General features: G+C 41.0%; 1 protein-coding gene across 7 annotated transcripts in view; it reads right to left on the bottom strand.

The window, feature by feature from the left end:
• Positions 1-23079, bottom strand: part of FOXN3 (forkhead box N3) — a 342632-nt gene that overhangs the window by 225148 nt on the left and 94405 nt on the right. Inside the window, exon 1 of one of the 7 annotated variants that reach the window (XM_090033869.1) lies at positions 11098-11205. The exons of 5 other annotated variants lie outside the window; for them this stretch is intronic. The gene's annotated coding sequence lies outside the window, so the exon portion shown is untranslated. Of the gene's footprint in view, positions 1-6942; positions 7071-11097; positions 11206-23079 lie in introns of those variants that run through there. One more of the 7 variants, XM_090033870.1, reaches the window with a different exon arrangement.

Here is a 23079-nt window from a genome sequence, read left to right on the forward strand (position 1 = left end):
TTCAGAAATACCAATCACTGTTTCAGTATCTGAATTTAATAAGGATTTCCAACCATCCTTCTCTTTTGCCTAATCTCCTACCCTTCCACAGAGACTGGAACACCTTCTGCAGGCCTCCACTGCAAACTGAGCAAGGCAAAGGCCCTTTACCAGCCTGTAGTTCCATTGGAAAACACTTTGTGGGGCTCAGTCTAAGCATGCACTGATGTGAATAAAGTAGTTCCCGAAAGGTTCATGGGCAGTTTACCTATACATCCTTTTCAAGGAAGATGGCAGTCCGGACCTGGAAGCAGGCCACAGAGACTACTCCCACACTGGTTTCCCATGACATTGTTTCATTTTATTGGATGAAAGTCGATGCCTGTATTGAATACTAGATATTTGCATAAGAGTTCTGTTGCAAGGGTGGCTGCCTGAAGAGAAAGAGGGAGCTTCAATAAAGCTGGGAGGAAATTGGAGAGAAGGAAATAACCAAAGAGAGGACAGAATAGAGCGAAAGGAGCAGTCCAAGGGAGGACAGAGTGTAATCCCTGGAAAGACATAGGGAACTGTAGTGGCACAATCACGATTGTTCGTTTGGAGCTGAGCAGTTTGCTGTTCTGTTTGGGATACCCCTGCCCCCCTGCTTTGAACAAGGAAACAGCTACCTCTTAGGAACTAACCAAAAAGGAGCTCTCCAAGGCAAGGGTGCTATGGATCTCCAGGGAAGCCAGCAACAACAAAAAAAAGCCACATCTCAGAAGCATGTTTCCTTGTAAAGCCACGCTGCGGCTTCAGGAAGTCCTTCAGGAAAGGAAGACTGAATAAGGCTTCTTTTTGGGGAGATCAGAGGCAGAGCTTCCCATGGAGTAGAAGGCTTGGCATCCACACACATAATTGACCTGGTTCACAGTGAACCTGTTCAAAAGAGAACTTAAAAATTTTCCAGGTTCACTTTTTGAAACATTCAAAGCATCTTTAAATCATTTATTGGGCTTGTGATTGGAGTGTGATCCTTGAAAGGAGATGTGCATTAGGGCAGAGCTTTATCAGAGATATTAATCTTGCTAGTGGTTAGAAGAATCAAAATTATGTTTCACAAACTACTATACAATGAAGTTTGTATAATAATTATAATAAACGGGGTACAGAGTTTTAGGCAATAGTTCCTTTATATAATAATGTACACAGGTTTATGATACCATTGTAATTACTCATAGCTGTAAGAAAATTAGTATATTTAGCACTAAAATCATATACAGTTGACAAAATAATCAGCAATCAATATTAAATGGAGGGAAAACCATACAAGTTACTTTGTCCCCCATACATTTATTAAACTAGGTTTTATTGCAAGTACTTTGCCCATATAACTATATTGGCCCACTCTACTGGCAAAACACTCCTACTGCAGACACAGGTTATATTGGCAACTCTTTTCTTTTATCATTATAGCCTATTTCAGCTCCACCCCAACAGAAAAAAGCTCTATCAGCAAAAGTACATTTACTTTTATGTTTGCTTCTACACTAGGGGCTTTTTCCAGCACTGAATGTAGTTCAGAGATCACATTCCTCACACATCCAGCACAGGAATTCCGGGCAAAATCTATAGTGTAGACATGGACTTACCTGCAAACTTTGAAACATGATGATATTTTCACTTCCTAAAGTCTACTAGAATTTTACAAACTGTTCTGCCATCCCTTGTATTAGTATAATGAAGCAAATTTTGCCCCTGTAGTACCTCTTTAAATTAGTGCTCCATGTAGCACAGTTACATGACAATTAAAGCTGCCAAAGTAATCAACAGAGATAGAAATCAACGGATTTTTTTAAGGGTAAAAGGAAAAGCAGCAACCATATTTGCAGTGAAAGCAAAGGCAAAAAGATTTTCTGGGACTGTGGGCACACACTGCACTTAGACTGGTTTGAAATGCAGTTTAAGCCTGAAGTATACAGATGGTACAAGCCCAATAAATGATTTAAAGATGCTTTGAATGTTTCAAAAAGTGAACCTGGAAAATTTCAGTTCTCTTTTGAACAGGTTCACTGTGAACCAGGTCAATTATGTGTGTGGATGCCAACCCTTTCAAGACATGGGTCTGTTGTGTCCTGGAGACATCTCACAGTGCATTGCTCCTCAACACTGCCCCATCCCTGCCTCCCTACCACACTGTAAGTGGCCGCTCTGGTACACAGACAGAACTCTGTTGCCCCCTTTCTTTCCCCCTTTACTGGTACATTTTAATCAGTGAGCTCTCTTGTAGTGCTTGTTCAACAGAAAATCTCTTTCCAACAACCAGCTGTGTCCTCATTCCCTATTTAACCATTGCCCTCATCATGCCCCCACCAACCCATAGGATCCAAAAGACATGAATTGAATCATTCCTCCCCATCCAAGACACCCTAAGCCAAGCAAGCCCACTGCAGAATTATGTCAAGTACAGGCTGCTGAACTTTACTGAACTCACATTTAGGGAAGAAGGGAAACCAGAAAAGTGACCCACCCCCTAGGACCTCCAAAGCATGGGTGCAAGTATTCCCCTCCCCCCACTCGCTCACTGCAAAGCAACTTGGGTTGGGCACTCACTCCCACTCCCAGATGGCACAGCCAGTGCCTAAAAGGTGACCATTCTACTTGGACTGCTAGAGCACTGTATGATGGGATGCACAACTGTGAACTTATTCCCGATTAGTGACATTTTGTAACAGTTCAATTGTCACATGCATCCACACTCCGGGAAATTATAACAAAATTGAGTGGTATATAGTTACTAAGTTTCAAACTTCTATTGTTGGGTGAAGCTGCTATAAGAAAGTTATACTCCTTTTTTTTTTTTTTTTCCCCAGTATCTTCAAATCTTTCTTCAGTTCTTCCTAAGAACAAACTCGTCATTTCAGTATCACCTTTAGGATTTGGCCCTTTATTAGTATTTCTGCTATTGCATAACTGAAGTTACAACAGGATCCTTCCTATGACATTTACAAGAGATACAGCAAGGATATCAGATGCTTATTCCAGGAAATATAAATACGTTATAAAGAAACCTTCACTCTACATATTTTTGTAACTTTCAGAGATCCATAGTCACTTTTAGTACAGCTATCAAGACACAATGTGTTCCGTTCCTAGAGATACCAGTCATAGAGAAGTAGGGCTGGAAGGGACCTCAAGAGGTCTAGTCCAACCCGCTGCCCGAGGCAGAATCATCCCTATCCAAACCCCTAGTCTAACTCTTAGCAAAATTAGAATCAACCCTAACACAACACAAGATGTAACACCCTAGTCTGCCACAAGTAACAAAGGGCAACCAGGGTAGCCAACATCCTGCTGCTGCAAGGGTTGTTGTAATTTACTTAAAAGATCCCAGGAAGAGGGTCAATCCTCCGACTACAGTAGAAAACAAAACCCCAACAATCCCTACCAGTCTGACCATGGGGTAAAAGTCCTTCCTGATCCTAAACATGATGATCATCTGACCCTGCATGGAAGGCAAGACTTTCTAGCCAGGAACCTCCAGCTTTAAGTGCAGCAGGAATAGTGACATATCCCAGGCAAAATCCCTAGTCTTGGTTCTGAGAAAGGCTTAAAAGCAAAACAAAAACCCTGAGACATGTAGTATGCCTATGTAGTATGCCCAAAGCCATGTGGCAACCAGCAAGACAAGAAGCATAAAAAAAAAAAAATGCATAGCTACACCTAGATCATCTCTGACCAGTGGCTGTCCAACCTTTTCTTGAACACCTCCCATGATGGAGAACCTACTAGTTAGTCTATTCCACTTCCTCACTGTTCTAACCCTACAGAAGTTTTTTCCTGGCATCCAAGCAACCTACTTTTCTGAAACTTCAAGCCACTGGTCTACATCCTACTTTCTGCAGCAAGAGAGAAAAGGTGTTCTCCTTCTTTATGGCAGCCCTTCAGATATTTGAAGGCTGCTATCATGTGCTATATTAAACACCTTTCCCACAATGTGCCTTATTTCATTGTAGTTTATTTAAAATCAGATTTACCTTGGAAATTCTACGCCATGTTGGCACTGTATCTTTTAACAGAATTTGTGACCAATCAGCAAGATTTGCGTTCCCACACAACGCAATCAGTATTTAGTTAGTTACTTTTTTCACTCCTCATGTTTTGCCCTTATGAATATTCTAAACTAGTGCATAACTGCTGGTATCTTCCTATAATCAGTTGCTGGCACTTTATTTTCTACATGAAAGAGACATAACAGTTACCACTGCATCACAGCTGAGTTAGTTGCCTTCCTCTCTGACCTCTCTACAGCAGGGTATCCCAGACTGTGCTGACCTACTCCCTGTTGATGTATATGTTCTGGGTGTCCTTTCAGATAGCTATTATGTACAATACCTACAGATGCACAAACACTGTTGACCCACTGTTGCATCTGAGAAAAGCTGCTTCTGAGCATCTGTCCTATAAATCAGGTATGAAAAGAGCACTCCTTACACAGACATCATTGTATTTTGAAAGCAGAGAACCTATATCATTTTTAAGAGTCCTACCAAATACTCTGGGAAAGGAGAACAGAAGACAATGAAAAACTGGAGGGAGAAAAAGTATTGGGGGAACCTGGAAAAGATAGTAACATATACAGTAGGTTTCTCAGGTCCCAGGTCCCTCTGCAGAGCTATCAAGTTAGGGGATGCAGAAAGGTATTTGGAACATAGGGAAGAGCTTCCATACACCCTCCAGGAACAAGGAACAAGATGATTTTTGCCCGTTTGTTTGTTTTCTTGGCCAGAAAAGAAAAGAACGGGGGAGGGAAACACCCCGCTGAATTTTCAGACTAGTGATAATGTCCACACTTCTGCAGTACCTTCTGAACAACCCATGGTAGGGGAACCAAGGCATCATAGTATGAGAACCTGCCCAGTGATAGGAAAGGAGAAAAGGGAGGGTCAGGTTCTGGGTCCTGCTCCTCTGCTTTGAGTGGGGCTCCTCAGGGTTGGAAGCTAATTTATCCCTGAGATTGCCAATTTATCCTGGGTCTGTTGCTGCTACCCCTACCTCTGGAGACAGATTGTTTTAAACAGATGGGGTGATCTGATAGATTTGATGCCTCTCAGACCTCACAGATATTTGGCAGGTAAATTTTCCCTGCAACAGGTTTCTCACAGCTAGAAGGATGACTAGGGCCTCAAAATCCAAACAGTTACTAGAAAGTGTTGTGACTACTGTTTTTAAGCCTTTTGTTCTACAAAAATTTATGCATACACATATTTCTAAACTACTCAGTCATCTCAATGCTTAGACTTCAGCACATGAAAAAGTATTTGCAAGACTGGAGCCTAAATTTGCTACGCAAGATTCTGAAGCATACAAAAGATATAGAAAAGTCAATTATATTATGCATATGTATCTGTATATGTTTGATTTATTCCACTGTTTGTCAAATCACTTGCTGAATTTCTTTTTTAAATGAAATTAAAAAAAAACAAAACACACACATACAACCACTACCACACACATTACAAAAAGCTTTTGCTGGAAAAACTTCTGAATTCTGAAAGTTACTGGACCAGCACTGGGTAATAGAATGGGGATTTCAATAGAATACAAAAGCAAATCCAGACTTGAAAAGAGACAGGCTGTCCTGCTACAAGCCAGCCAACTGCCAAACTGTCATTTTGCTGTGCTGCTGAACAGAAGGCCCATGTAATGACAACCACAAAACTCATTTAGACTCTGAAAAGGTGACTAATGAGCTCATTCATGCTGCCTATAAATTATTCACTACAACACTGACCCCACTCAAGACAAACAGCAAAGTAAACTTTAAACACCGGGATCCCTGGCCTCCTGAGTAGTCGGTGTTCCGTCTGTAAAATTTTCACAATAAAACAGATACTCAACTTGCTTCTGCTCCATTGCCAAATTCATTCTTATGTCTACCCTTTTTTTTTTTTTTTTTTTTTACTACCTTTAATCAAGTTAAATCAGATGCAGCTGTTACACATTTACTTTTGTTACCCAGGATGTTGTTTTTTTACATTAGTTATTACAAGCAAATCACAAAGCAGTATAAATGGCTTTAAAATATATTCTTCAGAAATTGAAGAATGACCTTAAAATACAGCCCAGGTCTAAAGATACAAGTACACAAATGCACACGTGATTAAAATGAGAAGCAAACTGACCCAGTGCTTGTGGGGTTATTTATGTTTTCAAGAAAATTTAGATAATCTGTAGCAACATGAAAACAGAGGATTTTAAAATCTATTTTTACAGTACTGTAATAAACATAGCAGGAGCTTTGTTTGAAGATGGATGTAATAAAGACTGCTTTCCTTGTCCTTTTAAAGAAGAAATAAATAGACAGTGTAGAGCTTATAGCTACAATTTGTAAACAATTTTGTTTGCTGCAACAGCGGTTGCTGCATGAAGTAGTTTGCTTTTAAATGGGTCTTTACCAAGTAAGGACCACAGACATTTTATGATCATCTAATCAGTTCATACACATTTCGAAGTTGCAGTTTAATATTTTCTGATGTGATCTAGCAATTCACAGGAAGTGACCAATGCTAAAATAACATTAGGACCAATTTCCTTACTCTGATTTATGAACTTGTTCTCCAGTAGTTCAAGAGCCTCTCAGTGCAGACTCTCAGTAACAGATAAATAAAAGCAATAGCTAGGAAATACATAGTTAAAGTCAAATCACTATCCTGAACTAGGTTGGTATGCAAGATACTGCAGTCTCCAAGAACTGCGAGACCTAAAATAACATAATAGTAATATCTAGACATAAGAAAAAAAGAGCACTAAAGAGGAGTTTCACAACATTAGCTTTGATTTTTTTCCTGCCCTTTCACATTTAAGTTAAATCCTTACAAGTTAACACAGCCAGTTTAGTTACCCTTCTCCAAAACAGAAAGTTTTAACGAAGTAGAAAAGAACCTTGCAAGTGTACAATTTAAAAGAAAAATTACTACCTACCATCAACAGTTTGGCTAGCCTTCATGTGCTCACATCCAGGTTTCCGACCATGCCAGAGAGCAATACATAGATTCTTTTTGCTATGTTTGCGCTACTTTCCGAAAAGGTAAGTGATAAAACTATCAAGACAGAACACAATGGAGTACTCTACAACCACATATCATGCAAGTCTTAACTTATCAGAAGCTCTCCACCTGACAAGATTCCTGTATCTCTTATAGCTAAAGGGTGTTGGCAAAAAGGCCGCTTTAAAACAGTGTCACATGGGCTGCCCCAATAACCTGTCTGACAAGCAGGGTTCACCTCATAGTTCATTGGTGGGAAATGTAGGAACTTCCCGCACTAGTCTTTCCACACCCTGCTCCTGATTTCCTAATGACAACCCACTGTGGTGTCAGTTCTGCCCCAGGAACTGGTCTGGTTTGAATGAAAACAACCTATGTTTGGCTATAAAAATTTGAGGAATATTGTGTTTGAGGAGAGGAAAAAACTTGTTACTACTACTTTCTAGCTCCAGGGAACTGTTAGGGGCACAGCCTAAAAAACCTTTCAAACCTGAATCACAGCTGAAATTTAGTTCACTGACCTTTCAATTCTATTAATCTATTTTAGGACTTTATGGATAAATAGACAGTAATATTCACATGACATGACTGTTAGTATTATTTTAAGACTGTAATAATCAAGGCATTCCAAATGCAAACTATGTTTGCATTCAGATCTCCAGGAAAACTGCAGTTTTGGGGAGTACTAGTGTCTCCTTCCTTACTGTATATCCTTTTCCTATTCCCTACTTCAGTGGGCCCAAGCCACAATCTGCAAAGATTGTGTGTACTTAACTTGACACACTGTAAGTAATTACACAGAAATCATTGGAAATATGCACACTGTAAAGGTAAGCATAGGCATACACCTTGGCAAGGTCAGGTTACAGTCCATATCACAGGTGGCCAATCTTTAGCATGGGTGTCATAACTGGCACAAGCAGCCTCCGTGGGTGCCATGTGAAGACTTAGGAGAGGACAGGCAGCACAGTGGCAGACAGGGCAGGGAACACAGGATGGGGAGCAGAAAACTAAGCAGCAGCTTGGTAACAGAGCACAGGGTAGGAAACAGAAAGCTGAGCAGCAGATCAAGTAAGTGAAGTGGATCACAGTGGCACGTTTAACAAAAACACTGGCCTCCACTAGTCCATAGCATTCTTATTACAGGCCTGCATGGTGTTAGGTTGTAGGCAAACAGTGCCGGCACCAAAGTGCTCATAATCTTAGTATAAGACAACAGGCAACAAATGGAAACAGGCCAACAGGGAGCACAAGGGGACAAGACAGTATTGGTCACTATGGTGGGTGGTAATCTCAGTGCATCAGCAGCCTGTTGTCCAAAAACTGGGTGTTGTGGCTAAAGAGAGTATTAGGTGGGATTTAAGGGAGAACACTGACATTGCTCTGTGGATGTTTATGGAAAACTCTATGACTTTTCCATATGTATTTTTGGGAATTCTTTGGGCCTTAGTTTGGCAAGTATTTTTGCACTTGAACAATTGAGCTTTCATGGAAGTCAGCCCAACTTTCACAATATATAAAGCTAAGCACTCTGTCTCTGTCTTTTGAAGCAAGCTAAATTATATAAACAAAAACAACAAAGCATATCTGTCAATGAGTGGCCGGAGATACTGTTAGCTATTAATACGGGTGTGCACGTACTGAGGGATTTGTTTTTCAAAGTCAAACCCTAAATGTATTGAATTCTACAGCTATGCATACCGCTGCTGTCTGAGCACCTTGTAACACACACATATAGTCCAGGGCACAAAAGCTGTCCATTTTATAGCAAAGCCCAATGTTTTCATGGATCAGCTGGCAAGATGTTCTCTAAAGCAGATCAGCTCAGTCAAAAATCTCCCCCTAGAGTCTAAGTACCTCACCTCAAAAATGTCTAAGCTCTTCTGGCTCTGAGCCTGGGAACCCAAGTCTGCTCCTGATCCAGGTCTTCTAGGTGGCAGAGTAACAAACTGCTGCCCTGCCACCAGGACAGATACAATCATTTTTCATTCATTATGCTATTTCAAAACTAGACTGCTTGTTTTACTTTAAAAAGTGCAGCATATTCTGCTTTAGGAAAATAATAGTCCATAACACAAGGAACTGAGTTAGGCCAATGTAAATGAATATCCCAAGGAGTTTGACCACAGAAATGTACTCAGCTTGAATATTCTGTTGTTCCCAACCTTGTGTACCTGCCTGTAGTTAGATTAATGTCAGTTATTCTGGCTTGTACTACAGATCATAAATGTCTTTCCCTGTGATCTTTGCTGTGGGTTGGGGTGGATATAGTTTAGATCTGCATCAGAAATCTCCTTATATTTTATCTAGGGTTGTCTTCCTGTGTATATTCCCTCTACAGTCTTCTTGGGATTTATACGAATTACCATCACTACAAAGTAAGCAACATCTCTGTCCCTTTCCTGGGCACCTTGAAAGCACCTCCTTAAGTATCAGGCCTCATTTCTTTACTTCTCTTGGACTTATTTCTGCAGTTCTTGCACTCTGAATGGTGTTTTACAGTACTCCCTACATCGACCACGCTTACTCAGCAGGTCTCACTGGGTTCTTCTGTGGTTCTTCCCTTTGGGAATATGTCACCAGTGCTAAGACAGTTTTCTTATGTATAAAATATTGTTTGTTTTAATAATAGGAACAAAGCATTTAGAGAAAAAAGACAGATGAATGTCTGTCTTACCTAGAGGCTTCCATCACTTGAGCTGGCCTAACTTCTGTAGACATTATATTGGGTGCCTCCATCTTACTCTGGTTCCCATAAACAGCTTCCCCAGTTAATTTCCACCCCTTCCACCTGCCATATAAACTGCTAGAATTAATCAGTTGATCTCTAGTACGTGCAGGACTCTTCCTCTCTTAGCACTGCCTCTTAACCCACAAGAACTAGCAGAGAAGTTGTTTATCATGAGCTTCTGTCACCCTCTTTCTTCTTTTTCCCTGCAATCCCCTATTAAACTAAATCAATGCATTCAAAAAGTAAACATTTCAATAAATAGGACAACATACAGTATTCATAAAGTATTACAGAGCATCTCCAGTTCCACCACATGAATTATCTTGGCTTTATAGATATTTACAGCCTTGAACTGAGATCCTTAGATAAATAGTGCAATATAAACCTAGCCAATATGTTTTCAGGTATTGGTGTTAATAGCAGGGAAAGGTGCTGAAATGATTCAGGAACACAGGTCTCACTGGTTATTAATTGACTATGGGGCCTGTTAGGGTGCACATGGGAAATTAGACAAGTGCATGGAGACAATTTAACAGCCTTCTACAGAACTCTATGCTGAAATCAACATTATTTAACTTGTACGTTAACGTCCTCACACCCACTCAGAAAAATTCATCACAACTGTCATGGTACCCCAGCTGAGTCACTCTTTGACTAAGACAGGGCAAAGCTGGCTGAATATGGCAGAAGATGGTGTCTTGACCAAGTGCAACCAAAACAGTCATAAACACATTCCATTGCACAAAGCTTCTGCTGCCCACAAGCTACATGCAACTCCAGATGAGTGGTGCCTGACTCACAAGCCAGATCTGATTTACCTTGATGTGACACTCAGTTGAAATTTGACCTTTTGTGAACACTTAAAGAAACCAGCTGCCAAAGTTAAAACTTGCAGTAACCCCTCAGTTAACTAGTTGAGTCAACATGGGTACACACACTCACATATTCAACTGTCCTCATGTACCACACAACTGCAGAATACTACAGTTCATTATCTGGTGTTAATTATCATACACTAGTTTGGTGTTCATTATCATAATGAAAGGTTTTTGATGTGCAATTACATTCACAACCATTTGCAACTTTTTAGGAAAGCTGCATGCTACCCCACTACCACGGCCGCTAATGCTAAACAACACAGCACCATCCCTGGCCTGTTGTGAGAACAACGCTCAAGCTATTAGAGGAGGTCTAGGCCAACCCTCATCTTCCACTGCATATGGAACTCTTCAGCCCACAAGCGGTTTTCTTGTCATTCTGACAACCCCCTACAATCCAACATGATGTATCAGGACAGCACAGAATAATGTTGGCAAAAAGAATGCTCTTCAATGACAAGTTCCTTATTTCTGAACCTACCGTCTGCCCTTTTGGTTTTCAACTTCCACACTATCAAGGGGCCCGGATGAACATGTTCTGGAGTAGCAAAGGCTGGCATTACAGCGGTCTTCATAGTTGGGGCCAAGGTCACAACCTGTATTCCACCTGCAGACAAGTGCAAACAGTGGTGTGCACTGTTGACCTATTGAGACTCAACATCAGCTTCACAATGTGGAACACCAGATGCAGATATACCAGCTAGATAGTGGGACCTTTGTTCCTAAATCCAACAGAGGGATTTTGATATTGTCTTCCTAAAGCCCTAAGTCACCTGAGGCTTTCCAACCTGAAGGAAGGCCTCTCTCCCTGCGCTATACCATGCAATTGTAATTAGCATAATTGTCTGAGGTAGCTGTTGGCCGGACATGCTCCTTAAGAGGTTTCCAGGCTTGAATTTACTCCGACCCTAACTTCACAGAAGCCTGTGTTAACCTTCCAAGCAAAGTCCATCTTTTCCCCAGACTTTTGGAAGGTAGGGGAACTTGGCCTGAAGTTAAGAGAGATTTTAATTTACTCACATACTCCAACTATCCTCACTTGCCAACTTCTACACAACTGCAGAATACTATCCACTAGTCTGGACCTGTTTATCACAATGCAAGCCTTTGGCTGTACAATAACCTCACAGGCAAATCCCATTTTCTCTAGAGCCTTTCGGGAGGGGGGTGGCTTGAAGTTAAGAAGGATTTTAATTTACTTTAATCCCCTCATACTGGCTGGTGAACTGGTAATTGATAAGTAGGAAGGATAAAGAGAAAGAAAATAATCCAAAATCACTGGCATCAATTCTACACTGACTTCAGTGTAATTGCACCTACTTATGCTATCATAATTGCACTCACTTATACTACACATGAACCCTGCATAAAGGTGGATTTCACCCGCAGTGAATTTAGCCCATAGGCACCATATAAATCAGGATGAACAAACTGTTCCTGATTCCTGTTTGTTAGTTTACTTCCCAGGAAGCTCCCACATGGTATGGCAGCTGTGGCCTGAGGGAGAGAAACAAGCAGAGCCTGTAGCTCTGTTGCCCGCAGCAGAACGTAGTTACTGGCAGAAGGCCCGAAGTTGTGAAGAAAAGTTTCCCCACTCCCCAGAGTGGCTCTGTAACAGCAGCAACCCCTAGATCAGCCCTCAGCTGTTTCTTCCTATAAGTTTTGTGTGGCTCTGCTTTGCCTTGGGTTGAAAACCTAAGCCACTGAAGTAAGCGGGAGTTTTGCCACTCTTGAGGCCAGTTTCCTGTCACTTATTCTGGAATAAATCAGACATAGCTCCATTCATATCAACGCTGATTTAAGTGAAAAGAGAATCAGGTCCAACAATGCCTTTCTCAGAGCAGACAAGCAAAAGGCTGCGAGGTAAAAGGGTACTAGTGGATTTTATCTATGATAACTGTTGCTGCAGGCCCCAATCTTGGAAACTACCTAGCATGTTTTGTAAGCTATTAAGTACCAGGAGTACCTATCACTCTGCTAGTAAAGAAAGAACGGCCTCCACCATGTAGGATCAGGCCACTACTGAGGATTAGGCCATGGTTAAATACTGCCTTCACAGAAAGGCTGTTCCCTGGTACACAGCCCTGTCTCTTCACAATTGTTAACATGCCTCCAAACCTTGTCCATCAGATGAAAAATCATCTCAGTTCAGAAGCTTCTCTTTATTATAGTTAAAATGGAGGTGAATTTAAGTTAACTAACAAGTAGGTTTCATATCTGTTTTCTTGCAAGACAGTCTATTATTATCCTTTTGACAAGCTAAAAGCAAATTCAAGACAGAATATTAGATTTTATTTGCCTCCTTCAATCCAGCCAATTTTTTTTTTGCTTCATTATTTTCCTTTTTGCCCTGGGCATCAGCATAGTAGTTCTGAAGAAATCCTCTGCCCACAAACTACATATGAAAATGTTACACAATATCACTCTTACTTATATAGGTCACCTTACGGGGAAAGAATCTATACAAGAACTCTGTTCAGGCCAATGGATTGCAGATCAAGATCAGTGACTGGCAACAGCTATAGATTTCCATGCATTCTTCTCTCCCAGCATGTAGGTCATATGTTTATGAATTCATATCCTTTTAGAAAAGTCCTGTGTAACTGCATAGAAAATTATAACTCCTCTTTAGGTTTTTTTAACTCATCTTCTGGAATACAACAGAAAATTATATCCATGGTAGAGAATTCTATAGTATAGGAGGATCAAAACACCCATTCAAAAGATATCATTCAGCTCTGATTAAACAGACTTCAGCACAGTTGCATCTGGCATGCATTGACCCAGAGAAGTTAAATGATTTATACTCAACACCCTCACATGAGAGACGGAATGTAACTCGGACTGTCTGAGCCCTAGTCCTGTGTTTTAGCCACTAGATGATGGTCCTTCAATAACAATATGAACAGTATGCAAAGAAATATTCCAGTTTCTCATGATTTTAGGAAGAGACTGTTGAAACAGAGCAGGAGCTCTTTCAGCTATGCTCTGTTTAAAGTAGTGTCCCATATATAATTATTTTAAATTCAGAAGGATTATTTTGACAGTCCTGCTGAACTAACTTCTTTTAATACATATCCTATGGCGCATTACTTAAATGCTAAGAACACAACATATATCCTTTACCAGGGCACACACATTAGATTTCACTAACCTGTTGATTGATTGCTCTAGCCATGGGTACCTGCAGAGTATTGGGTACAAACACAGTAAGTCTACAAAAACCGTATCAGGACATACTTCTGATTCAAAATTATGCTGACAGAAGGAAATTTTCATAAATGACTGGCTGGTGCAATCATATACTGTACACTGCCCATATGAAAAAACATCATACAATTGTTAATATAGATTCACTCAATACTTAGACTCTCAGTTTAAAGATTTTAGAAGAATCTCTCTCAATGAGATCTTAATCTGAGGACTCAGGACGTGTGTTTCTTGGATCAAATCCTGAATTTATTTTTAGAAAGCCCCTATTTATTTAAGTTGGACTTTTCCTTGACTGACAATTGAAGATTTAAAATCACAGAAAAGTAGGGCTGGCATGGACCTCAGGAGGTCATCTTATCCAGCCCACTTGCTCAAAGCAGAATCATCCCTGACTTAAGCCATCCCAATCAAGTGTCTGTTTAACTTGCTCTTAAAAATTTCCAAGGATGCAGATTCCACAATCTCTTTGGTTGGCATGCTTCAATGGTTAACCACCCTCATAGTGAGAAAGTTCTTCCTAATATCCACCCTAAATTTCTCCTGCTGCAATTTGAGACAACTGCTCCTAGTCCTGTTCTCTGTAGCCACAGAGACTAGTCTATCACCATCCTTTTTATAACTACCCTTCAGTTATTTTTCAGACTGTTACCTAACAGTCTTTTCTCAGTCTTCTTGTCTCTAGATTAAATAATATAGAGGTTCTAGATTATCTAGAGCTCTTTCTAGATTAAATAATCCCAGTTCTTTTAGTCTTTCCTTGTAAATCATGTCCACATCGTTCTTGAAAAGTGGGGGGCTACAGCTAAACATAGTACTTCAGGTGAGGCCTCACCAGCGCCAAATAAAGCTAAAGTGTCCTTGATGTCTCTGTACAGATTTGCTAAATGCACACTCAATCCCATCTTCCAACTACCAGACCCAGGACAGGCCCTCGAGGAAGCCCTCTCATGATTTGGCTCTCAATGTCAGACCTCTAATTGGTCCTCTCTATTTATTGCATTGATTGTGATTTCTTAGAATCTGATTTTGTGTTCCTCATTCATTGCAGGTTACCTCGAGACATGAATGGCTAGTTTTGCAAAGGAAGGACTAAAGAATTTGAACTTTACTTTGGAACCCACTTAAAAGGTAAGGTAGAATGGAGAAAGCTACAGAAAAATCAGCTACAGTACAGAGAACTTACTACAATTAGATTTAGACTGTAAACTCCTCAGGCAGAAAGATCATCATATTTATCTGTGAAGCACCATTTATGTTTGAAATGCAACATGAATATTAAAATAATAATCAATTAATAATTAATACAATGGTTTCCATTTCCTCATGAGTGTCCCTGAAGTCAAAAAAAGCATAAATATTCCTTTCCTCTAAATACACACACACCCTCTCTCCCTTCCAAAACTTAATCTCTTAGGAGGAAACTCACTTTCCCATTCCATCTTAACATTATGTTACTGTTTCCCAGACAGTCTTGGAAGTGAGATGGTGCATTACTCAGAGGCATTCTGGTTAAAAAATAAACATTGGTTTTTACAAGAAAAACTAACAAAAAAGATGAAGTTGGGCTTAAAAATTTGATCCAGTTTATTCCCTAATGCTGTTTACAAAAAGCCAACAGCATCCCTTGCAAATAGTTTGGTAGACCCTTACAATTAGAAAGCAACGTAAGGACAAAATAATCCAGTAAGGATCAAGAATGTTCCAAGAGAAGTTTCAGATTTACAAAGTATTTTTACAAATCACTCAGGTTAAAAAAAAGAAAACTATTTTAGATGCTATGAAAAAGTCTCAGTGACTTTGTAACCCTTCAACCACAGATATCACATCCAACTCAGAACTTCCTTATCTCTTCTTTACATCATTTTCATGCTCTTATACCTGATCTGTATTAAGTTTAAGTAAGTATTGGTTTAAGTAAGATCACAGTCAGGTCCTTTATAAACTACAAGACAGATTGTGCTCATCTGTAAACCTACTTCCTAAAACTCTGCTGAACAAAGTCACGCTGCCGGCCTATCTTCCAAAAGCTTACCCCTTTTGCCACCCTGACCCAGTTTTCTAGTTACTGAACTCATAGCAACCACCCCAATACCTTTTCCAGCTACTGATTGCCTCAGCAGTCTCCTCTACAAAAGTCCTGACCTCCCTCCCTGCATTTAAATCTCCCGTTACCTCATCCTACATCACAATCAATATTTCCGCTGTCTAACTTCATTGTGCAGTCACTTTCCTGAAGTACTCCTGACTCTTACCATAATCCTTGACCTTCCTCACTAGGCCAGTAGCACTTCAGTACTCCCCAAACAAGCAGCTAAATGCCCCTCTAAGCTACAGGAACTGACCACCTAGAGATTATACATGATTTCAGGACCCAACTTTACTTTCAATATAATTATGATGATAACTGGATTTTAAAATAAAATTCTGTTTTCCTGTAGAAAAATAGGAACATTGAATTAATCTATAAAGGTTCTTCACAGCATTTCCAGTGATAATTGATGCCATCTTGTAATAATCCCTATGGTCCTCTTTAGAGACAAATATTATAAAAATAGACCTTCCTAATGAAGGCAAAGTTACTGAGTCCAGAAGTTTTAAAACACTTACCATTATGGCTGTGAGGCTCAGTACAGCAATTGACAATTGACTTAATTTAAACAAATGTAAAAATGCATGATAGTTTGTATAAAAATGGTATCTCAGTAGGGCAACACCTCTCCCCCCCCCCCCATAATAAGTTATAAAATGAAGGTTAACCAGTGTAGGAAAGGGGTTATGTAACATGGTTGGCTGCAGGAGCAGGAAGGTAGATCTGACGATCTAGGAGATCCCTTCCTTAGAGCCTTGTGTTCCTAAACGTATTTGTGGCTCTGTAATTTACCTAATGCTGACAAGTTCAAATGCAGCATGTTGTGTATGTGTGAAACTATACAGATTTATATCCACTCAGGCTCTGATTTTATGACTCTTAAGTGTAATAATGGTAACTTTCTATACATTACTTTCACCTATATAATAAAAGTGTCATAAGAAAAAAAATAACCCCATTACCTATAACTGCATGCAAATGAAACAAAAAACTATTGCCCAGTTTTTTTTTAAATCCAAAGTACTGTTTTTAACTTGTTTCTCTATTCTTTAGTAGATGTGAAGTTTCCTAGAAGGACTCAGAAATGGGTCTCGGCTTGTCTGGAGCTATTCATTCACAGGGTTACATATGGATTTGCCAAAGAAAGCTTGATATTTCTTAGTTGTTGTTGTTATTATTATTCTGATTACTTTTATTATTTATATCCTGCCCTATCCAGAAAGGCTCAGTTCCACTTGTTACCAGTTTAGTGAGAAAACCCTATGCAAAATGCACTATATATACATGGATTCCTATATGAGTAAGATTGAGAAATAGGACAAAAATTATTGATTAAAACTAAATATTTTTTAAAAGACTGTTAAGAAGTAAATAAAGGAAATAAAAGTCTAATAAAAACACACAAGCAATGGTTTCAGATCATGGGTGCATTAGTGAGTCCTAATGACCAACAGGATGCATAACTGATCAGTAATCAATGACCTTCAGTATGTAGATTTTCCTCTCTACATTAAAGAGGATTTTTTTTCAGTTGATGCTCCCCATCTCCTATTCAACTGTGTGCAGAGCAACAACACACAGAGTTCTTGTTAGCTCAAGACCAGAGACTGAAGGAGCACAATTACTTTTGATGAAATACAAGCCACTTCATTCAGGATGAGCAGCATTATATTAAGTCAGCTGGGCTAGTGAATGAGGAGCAGGTCAACAAGAGGAGAAGTGATGGTTCTAAAGGCAGACATTCTGGGCCCACAGCCAATGTGCTTTATATGGATACACAGGCTGGATCCAGACATGCAGGCACGTGTGGTTTGCGGTGCCACAAACATCTCTGCTGTGCCACAAGCTGCATATGTTGCATGTTAAACTGTGTCCCGTGCTGCTAATTTGCAGCGCTGGGGCAAAGTTTGCTATTAGGATTTCCCAGTAGCAAAAAAAATCCCTAAAAAAAGCAGCACAAAGCTAATTGCAAAAAAGGTGGGGAAACCCCAGCCCTGTCCAGAGGGAGAGGGGGAAGGGTGGGGCCTGAGGCTCACACTCACCCAGTGCTTGGATCAGGCTCACTGTTGGTTCCTGGAGCCTATAAAGTAAGTGGGGTTTGGGGGCTGCAGGGCAGGGCTAGGGGGGAAGCTGGCTGGGGGCTGAGCCAGATCGAGAAGGGGGGGGGGGGATGTGCCTCTGTGCTCGCTCCCAGGAGCAGGGCCAGGGGGGCAAGGGCAGCGGTGCCCCCCTGTAGGCTGTATATGCACTGGCCAGCCAGCTGGATGGCGGGGGAGCTTGTACACTGTGGCTGCCACTGCCCCACACCGCCGCCACTGCTGCACCCTGCATTCTTTTCCTGCAGCCAGTCACACATGTGGCTCTGTGTGCAAGAGGCGCGGCATCGGCAGCATGGGGTGGCAGCAGCCACTGTGTGTGAGCCCCCCTGCCTGTTCAGCCTGCTGGCTAGCCCCGCACTGAGGCACCCTGTGCCCCAGCCAGCCCCCCACTGCAGCACATGAACTAGTGGGACAATGGCTAGGGACAGACATTACACACAAACCAATTTAAGTGATCAGCAGGGATCCGGGTTTTCCATATCTGCTGGCTTCCTCATACCCTATCCTCGCTTGCTTCTCAAGCAGAAAATTCCCCCCTCCCTTCCATTTCCCACAGCATGGACCCCAGCCCCAGGTGCCCTAGGCATGTGGTATGCTAGGTAATGCCAAGAGGTGTCTATGTGTGTCTCTCCAATTTTGAACCCCCAATGCCAGACTGGGACAGGCAGGCAGACAGAACAGGGCTTTTGGAGCTAACCAACAGTTCAGCTGCAAGCTGTTTAAGAAGTGTGAACTAATGGAAAGAGGCCATTGGTTTGCTAATCGGGTGATAAAGAATGTTATCACTATCAGCTACCGGCTGGCTTGCTTGCCTGTCAGTTAGCTGCAGACAGTATGACTAAGCCTGGAGGGAGATTGAAAAGCTCCATATATATCATCAACAGATGCAGGCACTGCACCCCTGCCCCACCCTTGCCTCAGAGTGCTAGCCCAGGGCTGGGGGGTGACAAGACTTCCGCCCCATGACTAGCCAGTGCAAAAAAGCCTGGGATCATGCAGGTAGACATCCCTAATGAGAGAGTTGTGCCGGGGCCTGGCCACACCCCACTCAGCTCAGCTTCCTGCAAAAGGGAAGAGGGGGCTGCTCTAGCACCCCCGGGGTTCTAGCCTGAACCACTGCAGGCATGTGCCTGAATTTCCTCAGTCCAGAGAGAATGTCTGTGCAGTTTACAACCAGTTCAGCCTAGCTAGGTTAGACTAATCTGCAAAGACTGAATCAGTTCAGACTCAGGCTTTTTGAATGTCTGACTCTCCCTAGCCATCATATCCCACTGAAAACCACATAAGCAGGGATGTGCACTGCTGCAAATGCATGGCCCTGCTCATGTCATGTGGATAGCTGTAGATAGGTGAAATATAACCAGGAATCTGTGTCTTTTTTGTACACCCCAGAGGACATTGCCACTGTTCACCATAAGTTGGGGTACAGTGGGAAAAGTCAATGGCTAAACCACTAAGTGTAGATCTACAGCACCACAAACCAATAAGAAAGGAAGTTTCGGCTCATATCTGCTATTCCCTACATGCCCATTAGTAGTTGGATGCAGTCTGTTGTGTGCAGGCCTGAGGTCTTTGCTTCTGGCTTCCAGACAAAGATTTCATTCTGCCCTCAGCTGCCTGATAGTTTGTGAGCAGCCTTTATTCAGTCCCTGCTGGAAGTGAGGTGTTTCTCTGGGGTATCTTCATCCTCACTTCACTATCCCAGGAAGTGGATTCATTGGTACAACAATACCTCATTTGTTGTTCTATGTACTGGAAAACTTGTTGCAAATGACTGATTTTGATGAATTAGTAAAAGTCAAATCCTGGGAGTTAAGCTCCCAACATCTTCAGTCCATGCAGAGGGCATTTCACTCCTTGCAGGAGGAGGACTGAAGCAAACAAGTGCAGTGAAAGCACAGATAATGCACCTCAACATGTACTTTGCACATTGATTTAACAAGTGCAGTTCTGCTTTAATTATTTATGGTAATATTTCATACTAAACTAGTAAGCACAAAGCAGTATATTCTGCAAAAATAATAAGGAGCTAGTGATTTGAGACTGCAGGATGGCTCCCTGCTCTTAAATCTCTGAGGAGACGAGAAAGAAAACCTCCGTTTGTGTGTGAAATGTGAGGCATGGGAATTGGTACAAATTAGCAAGGTGCTACTCTTTGACTTTTGGTTCTTCTTTTTGAATTGATCTTTCTATTTGCTCACTTCTCCCAAAGCTCCTATTTAGGGTCCAATTCTTTTTCCTCTAAAGTCAACTGAAAAACTCCTCTTGACTTCAGAAGGAGTACACTGAAGCCCTATTGTTTTATTTACATAATTGCCAAAATTCAGAAAGGAATCTGTATTGTTACTCCAGGGTCAAGGATCCAAAAAATAGGAGTGTGGTATGAAAAGCAACTAACAGGAGATTACTTTCTACAATCCAGGCATTCTTACATCACCACCAGATTTCTCAGTGCTGAAGTCATTACACCACCTCAGACTGTCCTTGCATATTGGCAAGTAGGTGTAAGGACAACCCTTAAGTCCCAGGGTCTCTGATTGAGTCTCAGTTAGCATAGGTTCTTCTTTCACTTTTACCAATATAAATTAAAAGTATTTATTATTGTTGTTGTCTTATCATTATTTGCATTACAATAATGGTTGGTGTGAGCAGAGAATCTACTAAGCCAGACACTGCTCAAATACAGAATAATGGACAGTCTTTGCTCTAAAGAGCTTACACTCTAATTAGACAAGACAAGCTCAAGTTAAATGAAAGAGGTACAAAGTACAAGCAGAATTGTGTCTTATAAAAGTACCATCTTTTTTTAATTCTTCAAGAGGAGGTTAGTTAGGAATGGATCACTAAGAAGGAAAGACAGAGGAAAGAAAGGAAAACTGGAAGGAAGGGGATGAGAGAGACTGGGTGCAGAAAAAGAAGGAGAGAAAAAGAACTATGAGGGAGGAGGTTGGAAGCAGATGGATCATGAGCACAGGAGCAAGTATCTCTAGGGTTAGATTTGTACCAAAGCAGTCTGCTGACATTTGAGTTCATCAGGCCCTGCTGCAACATCTGCTACAGCTGCTCTTTGCATTTGCTTCTGCCAGTTAGAGCTTCTCTAGTATTTGCTTTTAAGTCAATGGAGTTTCACCGGTGGCATGCAAGTGGGGTGAGAGGGAAATCAGGCCAGTAAGTCTTCTGCCTATATTAGCTGTGAATTTAGCAGTGTCTGGTTATATCTTTAAATATCATGCTAACAACCTTTCTGTATTATAGAAATTAGGCTATATAACGAAAGCCGAGTCACAGCATTTTGCTAATAAATATGCCTTACTTTTCAATAAGTTAGTCCTCAACTAGCCCCTTTCTATTAACTGTTTCTCTCTAGTAACCTACTGCTATGGAACTGCTGCTTGTAGGCCGCAAGTTAAGAGGACATGAACATGCAAAATATTTTTCTGCAGCTGAAATTTGGCAAGCAGTCATTGATTTGGGATGACGCAAGACTGTACCTATTTCTGTGTCTTGATACACCTCTCTGAATTGATGCCATCCTTCCTACTCAAGATAACTTAGAGGTAGAGGGGAAAATGGCTCTGTTTCCCTCTGGGATGATTTGTTATGAATCCTCTTTCTCCCTGTGCATGTTACTTATTATTATTGCCTTCAGAGAGCATTGGAAATTTCAACTGGGAAATTAGAGGGCATTCCAGTGGGCAATAGACTGTGCTGGTGCCAAAACTTAGGGCCATTTTTCAGTTGCGCTGCTGACTGTCAATCTTCATAAGATGTGCTGCCCTGTCTCAGTTTGGATTCCTGTATCCAAGAGGATTAAATGAAACAGTTTGAAGCTGTAAATAAATTCAAAGTCTGTGGGCCAAGTCTTCTCCTTCCTAAGAGACAATTGAGCTGATAAAGAGTCGTTGTCATGGACTGAAATCCAGAAACACTTGCTAATAAATATCATCAAACTGAAAACACTTTCCAGTGTCTTATAAGGAGCACATGTTAGCTAGTTGTACGTTGAGTCATGCTTCCAGCTTAAACAGACATTTGATGAATGAATGAATGAATGAATGAGTAGCACATCTGTACGAGCTGACGTGTGGCTCAAAACTGTCATATAATATAGGCATACAGAAGGTGGCATAACCCCTGCTGGACAGCTGCACAGGAATGCAATGAAGTCCCAATGTCATGCCAAGTCTGTATTGTAATTCACTAGGGAGACCTGAAACTAAGTTTAGCGCTTATCTGGAATCAATTCTCATACCCTCACTCTATAAAAGTCAACCCTCTCTCCCTTAATGAAAAAAGTGATATTCACTCTAGCTTTGCCTTTTCTATATTTCGACTTCAGGTATCACTGACTGTGTTTAATAGTATCGGTCCTGTAGAGCAACCTTCTGAAAAGGTCAAAACAAAACACTGAAAGCCAAATTCATCTCTGGAACAACTCCATTGACTTCAGAAGTGTTCCACCTGGGATAGATCCAGCCTTAACTATTTCCATTAAGGTAAGTGGAATAGAAGTGTACTTGTTGTCTTAACTTTACTTTTCAATTGATTTGTTCTCTTCTGCTCTGTGTGCTTCATTGCAATCAATGGGAATATGTCTATTAGAGAAAGTTACAGCAGAAAACATCTAAATAGCTTTTAAAAAACCCAGCTTCTCAATTTATAATGAATGTCAGGGACATGAGAGGGTAACAGAGTCAGTGTGTACTGAAGTGCTTTATGTTTTGACAGAGGATAGATGTAAGCAGCTACAGGAAAATGTTTTTTTATATATAAAAGCTACATTACAGTAAACAGAAATGCTACTTGAAGATCTGCTATTAAGAGGGGACGCACAGCCTACTGTCCCTGAGCAACAATTGCAGAGACAGTTTAGAGATCATAGGGATGGACACTAGGAAATGTAACCAAGATTCAGGATATGGATCAAATGGAAACAAACCACTTTTCCATAACTATGTTCTCAGTCCTACGCTAACACTTGCACTGGCCCTTGTCAGCCATGCTTACAAGTCTCTTTTCCTAGTAGATTTAAGACTGTGAGAACAATCTTAAACCGCCTTCC

This window comes from Crocodylus siamensis, chromosome 2 (genome assembly GCF_052110815.1).
Source record: "Crocodylus siamensis isolate JL-2025a chromosome 2, ASM5211081v1, whole genome shotgun sequence".
Classification (NCBI taxonomy): domain Eukaryota; kingdom Metazoa; phylum Chordata; order Crocodylia; family Crocodylidae; genus Crocodylus; species Crocodylus siamensis.